Here is a 6,092-nt window from a genome sequence, read left to right on the forward strand (position 1 = left end):
TACTTATGCTCTCATAACAAGTTCATGGTTATGTTTTCAGTAGAATAACAGCTTCAGAACTTTATTAGCTAGTCTGGGTTCTTGTTTTGAAATTTTATAGAATACACTGAGACCATATCTGTAAGCTTCCAAATCATTAAATGTAGATACCAGACTTTTTTACAAGTCCATTTGTGAGATCTGAAATAGTTGGATATGTTCTGGAATCTTTGGATCACAAAGCCATTGAGGCAGTTTGGATGGAGGAAGTAAGAAACTATCACAATAAAAAAGAGGTGTGAAGTTTTTGATTATTATCGGAAGAGTAATTACCAGCAAATTGCCACATTTATAGAGCTAGCAACAGATGTGTGACAGCTGGGTTAATTGAATGTCTGGTGGGCCTTTTTCTATATAAGATAATTCCATGTGCATATTATGGGAAAGAAAGCAGGTGTGACCAGTCAACTGTCAAATGAGAATAAGTATCACCTGGAGAATGTACTGATCTACTAAACTTAATGTTTTATATTTCTTAGCTTACAAGATAATCTAGCAGTCGAGTTTTTGAGAGTGTGGAGGTACATTTTACTCCCAGAAAGCACATATTAATATAAAAGTATATGGCAACGAGTTTCCAATTTCTAGCCCTTATGTAAAAGCTTTGCAAAATGTACATTGAAGTGAAATTCTGAAGCTATACACCCGTCTCCACAGCACTATGTATATGGCCCTGAAGTCAGCAAGTTTGCTCCTTTTTCCACAGATGTGAACTGCCAGAATATTCACTAATTCTTGACACATTTAAGAAAGTACAGGACTGATGGGAGAGAAATCTGGTCACTGGCTATGTCACTCTAGGGACTTGGAACGTATTAGTCATTGATCTCTCTGAACTGCAGTCAATTCCATGTCTCCAGAATGAAATGATGGAATTCGATGATCTTTAAGAAAAAAAAAAAATGTAGTGTTTTAGCCATTTTTTTTCTTTGTCAGAGACTTAAGACAACAAATTATCAATTCTATTATCTTGTTAATTCCATTAACAAATAGGTCAGAAACACTCAATATTTGTTGATGGGCTGAGTAACTTATGTAAACTGTTGAGGATGAAAAAATAGAAGAAAATGCCCAACTCTAGTCATGAGAGTCCTTTTTGTGATTTCCAAATATGTATCATCTGTTCCAATGTAGGACATTAGTTTGTGTAATTTCTACTAGCTGCTGAATGGAAGGCAGCTACAAGGATTTTTTCAAGTGTAGGTAGTCGCCACATACACATTTCCAGTAGAGTGGACCAGTAGTTCTTAAACTTCACCATAATCATCTAGAGAGTTCCCAGGAGTTGCAAATTCTTATTGGTAAGACAGGTACCCCACTTAGAGGAAACGACCATAGATCTTGAAGTTCCTGAATCCAGACTTAAAACTCCGTCACTTATTAGCTCCACACTTAGCTCCCCAGCCCTCTCAGAGGTCCTATTAGACCTAACTTCTCTGTGTTCCTTGTCCCGCATTACAGGCTCCAGACCCACGAGCAAGGCGATTGTTTATTTTGTTCTCCTCTCAGGTAAAGAAAGGCCTCCAAGTCAATGTTAGCTATCCAATTCACTTACTGCACACTTGAAGTTATCCATTATGTCTCCTTCTCTCCTCCTGTCCTCTTTCCTGTCCAGGCAGGTCCGTCATTGCCTCTGCCCCCAAATACAGTTACTTTGACCAAGAGATTCAGGGTTAAGTACTGTTTTTTTTTTTTTTTAAAGATTTTATTTATTTATTTGACAGAGAGAAATTACAAGTAGACAGAGAGGCAGGCAGAGAGAGAGAGAGAAGGAAGCAGGCTCCCTGCTGAGCAGAGAGCCCGATGCGGGACTCGATCCCAGGACCCTGGGATCATGACCTGAGCCGAAGGCAGCGGCTTAACCCACTGAGCCACCCAGGCGCCCGGGTTAAGTACTGTTTGAATTTACTTTCTTTACAACTCTTGTGGTTTCACATTCATGATAAAGGAGTCAGATGTATAACCTCCGTGTGCAAAATTCAGAGTCAATCCTATAATTCCCTTACAATTGTCCCAGTTGCCCCCACCCCAGAACACCCAGTATTTCTCTATTCCATCTATTGTGTGTGGTAGTCATGAAATCAAGGGGGAGTGCTTGGAGGAAGCTGTATTTGGCAGGACTTTGAAGAAAGGGGCAGGATATTTGCAGAGATTTGGAGAAAGGGCATCTAGGAAAAAGCAATAGTGTGAGCAAATGCATAAGAGAGCAGAACATTGGTTCTCAAAGTTTAGTGTGCAAAAGAAGCACATGGGGAGTGAGGCCTGGGTGTCTCAGTCAGTTGAGCATCTGATTTTTAATTTTGGTTCAGGTCATGATATCAGGGTCATAAGATCAAGCCCCACATCAGGCTTGGCTCTCAGTGTGGTGTCTGCTTGTCCCACTCAATCTGCTCCTCACCCCACTTGTGTTCTATCTCTAAAATAAATAGGATCTTTTTTTAAAAAAAAAACACATGGAGATTTTATTTAAAATGCACATTCATGGGCCACACCAAAAGAGATCCTGATTAGATTGGCCTGGAATGGAACTCAGGAATCAGCATTTTAAACAAGCACTTCAGGTGATTTTTTTTAATCTAGTGATTCATGAGCAAGACCTAGAAAAAAATAATGAAAATATAGTCTACCTTTACACATATTGGGATGTATCATAGGTTCCTATACCCTAAAATGTACCATTTGATCAAGTTATCAAGCCTCTATTATAAGCTGTTACTCTATATAGAATAATTGTTCTTAAAGTTATCTCTATACCAGCAGCATCAACAGCATCTGAGAATCTGTCAGAAAGGAAAATTATGGGGCGCCAACTCAGACCTACTGAATCAGAAAGTCTGGACATGGGGCCCAGCGATCTGGGTTTGGGCAAGCTTTCCAGTTGATTGTGATGCCTGAGGAGTTTGAGAATCCCTGTTCTAGAATAGTATTAGCTTTGTGTAATGTAGTCGACCTTCACATTTGCTGTTAGATCCTGTGTTCAAACCAGTATTTTAAAAATGCGTGGAAAGAGATTTAATTCATATTTTAGAAAAATAAAAATAAAAGAGCTGATATATTAAAGAGCCGATTATTCCTTTATCCACACTGGTAAAAATAGTAAAGAATTTTGAAACTGTTTCCTTAGCAAATATTACCTAATTTAGTTATTTAAACTAATGGATATGATGGCATGATTTTATTTCCCTGTGAATATTTATATTACACGTTTGTTACTATTCTCTCAACATAATTCTAATTAATCTGTGGAAATGCAGTTTTAGCCCAGAGCAGTGTTTTTCACCTTTTGCACATTGGAATTGCCTAGGAAGCTTTTAAAAAGTAGATGCCTAGATGAGCTCCCTCTCTCCATTCTGATTTAATTGGTCTCCATTAGGGCACAAGCATTGGATATCTTTTAAGAGCTCCTCAGAAGATTGTTATGTGCAGCCAATTGAGAATCACTGGCCCAGAGTTTTCCACATGACTCTTATTTGGCTTAAACTTCTAACCTCAGTTTAACAGCAGATGGTCCTTAAAAAATGTAACAATAAAAGAGTTCAGACAAAAAGAATTCTACAAAAGCAGCAATGATTATCAGGTTAAAAAAATATAATTCAGACCTCTTCCATTGGACAGTGAGTGGATTATTTAGTATCTTTGGTGGTAGAAATCTGGACAGTAAAGTCCTTGAAATCAGGGACTTTGTCTTGTCACTTTTATGTCCTCACTGCCAGGCACAGAGTAGAGACAAAAGTATTTGTTGAATAAATGGAAGGGAAGTAAGGGAAGAGTGAGCCAATCAACCAGCACATATCAGTGTTCTTGTCCACTGTTTTCAACTATTATTCTAGGATTGTGTTCTTATCTACTATTTTCACATACTGGTCTAAGATTGTGAGCAAAGAAGCAAAAAAAAGAACAAATATGGTTCCTATACTCTGACAATGTACAGTTTTGAAATAAGATCTGTATATATTAAAAATGCAAGGTAGGTTATACTTTGCATCAAAAATATAAAACTCGAGATTGGATTTTGTAAGAGGAAAAATTTACAACGAGTTGGAGTAATGAGGATGGACTTCATAGGGAAACTAGAACTTGAGCTGTTGGATGAAACAAGGAGAATAATCCAATAAGGAAGAACATTATAAGCAAAGATGCAGAAGAATTTTGGAAGCTAAAATTGAAAAGATAGGTTTAGACTAGATTTTGGAGAGTCTTAGATGCCAATTGAAGTGTTTGAACGTGGATTTTATCTTAGAGATGAAAGACAAGCATTGGTATGTTCTGTTGGTTTTTAACAGGAGAGAGAGAGAGACCTGACAAAAATAGCATTTTAGACCTATTATTCTAATGATAGGATAGCTATCAACAGGTAGAGTTTGGCATTGATGATGGCTAAGTATGAGGGTGTTCAAGATCTGTCATTGAAAGTCATGCATGGAATTATGCCATGGTAGCAGGAACAGACAGGTAAGGACAGATGGAGAATTTTTGAGTAACTGCAATAGCGGGGCGCCTGAGTGGCTCAGTGGGTTAAAGCCTCTGCCTTCATCTCAGGTCATGATCCCAGGGTTCTGGGATCGAGCCACACATTGGGCTCTCTGCTCAGCCAAGAGCCTGCTTCCCTTCCCCCCTCTCTCTGCCTGCCTCTCTGCCTACTTGTGATCTCTGTCTGTCAAATAAATAAATAAAATCTTTAGAAAAAAAACTGCAATAGCAATAGCTATATAGCTATATATGTATATAGCTATATATATATATTCATTTTGCATTAGCTGTATATATAGCTAATGCCTATCGCATTGCCTGGCACATATTAAGCATACATACCCAAACACACACTATATATATACTATATATATAGTATATATATATATATACACACACACACACACACTATATATATACACACACACACATATATATGTGTGTGTGTGTGTGTGTGTGTGTATATATATATATATACTATATATAGTATATATACTATACATACATATATATGTGTGTGTATATATATATATGCATACATACATATATATATGTGTGTATATATATATAGTGTGTGTGTGTGTGTGTATATATACTATATATATACTATATATATAGTGTGTGTTTGGGTATGTATGCTTAATATGTGCCAGGCAATGCGATAGGCATTAGCTATATATATAGCTAATGCAAAATGAATATATATATATATATATATATATATATATATATATAGCTATTGCTATTGCAGTTATTCAAAAATTCTCCATCTGTCCATATACATATATATATGTATGCCAGGCAATGCGATAGGCATTGAGAAGCATCCAGGGATCATGTGTATGATTTTTAAACAATTGGTACAACACAGGCATCCTAGGCTTCCACCAATCCAAAGTCATGAAGTCCAGTAGGTTATACCAGTGTTTACTATCAGTCCAGACTAAGCAGTGAATAAAACAGTCTGTGTGTTTATAGAACTTACACATGTAAAAGAATGCTTGGTGCCAGAGTATTTCCCACTGAGGACAAAAGGCAGCCTCCATAAAGTTGTTATACTAAAAATGGTCCCCTCTACAACCAATATGTAGAATTAGAATTGACCCTTGAACAACAAGGGTGTTAGGGATACCAATACCCCATGTAATTGAAAATGTATATAATTGAAATACATATAATTTTTGACTTCCCCAAAACTTTACTAATAGCTTTCTGTTGATCAGGAGCCTTACCAATGTCAATTAAAACATATTTTGCATGTTTATATGTATTATACATTATATTCTTTTTTAAAAGATTTATTCACTTAAGAGAGAGAGCAAATCTTTTTTTTTTTTTTTAAGATTTATTCACTTAAGAGAGAGGGGGGAGAAGGAGAGGGGATCTTTGAGCAGACGCCCCAGTGAATACGGAGCCTGATACAGGACTCAGTCCCAGGACCCTGAGATCATGACCTATGCCAAAATCAAGAGCTGACCACCTAACTGACTGAGCCACCTAGGCACCCCATATATATTGTATCCTTGAAGTAAGCTAGAGAAAAGAAAATATTAACAAAATCATAAGGGAAGATACATTTATAA

The sequence above is a fragment of the Mustela lutreola genome, chromosome X (genome assembly GCF_030435805.1).
Source record: "Mustela lutreola isolate mMusLut2 chromosome X, mMusLut2.pri, whole genome shotgun sequence".
Classification (NCBI taxonomy): Eukaryota; Metazoa; Chordata; class Mammalia; order Carnivora; family Mustelidae; genus Mustela; species Mustela lutreola.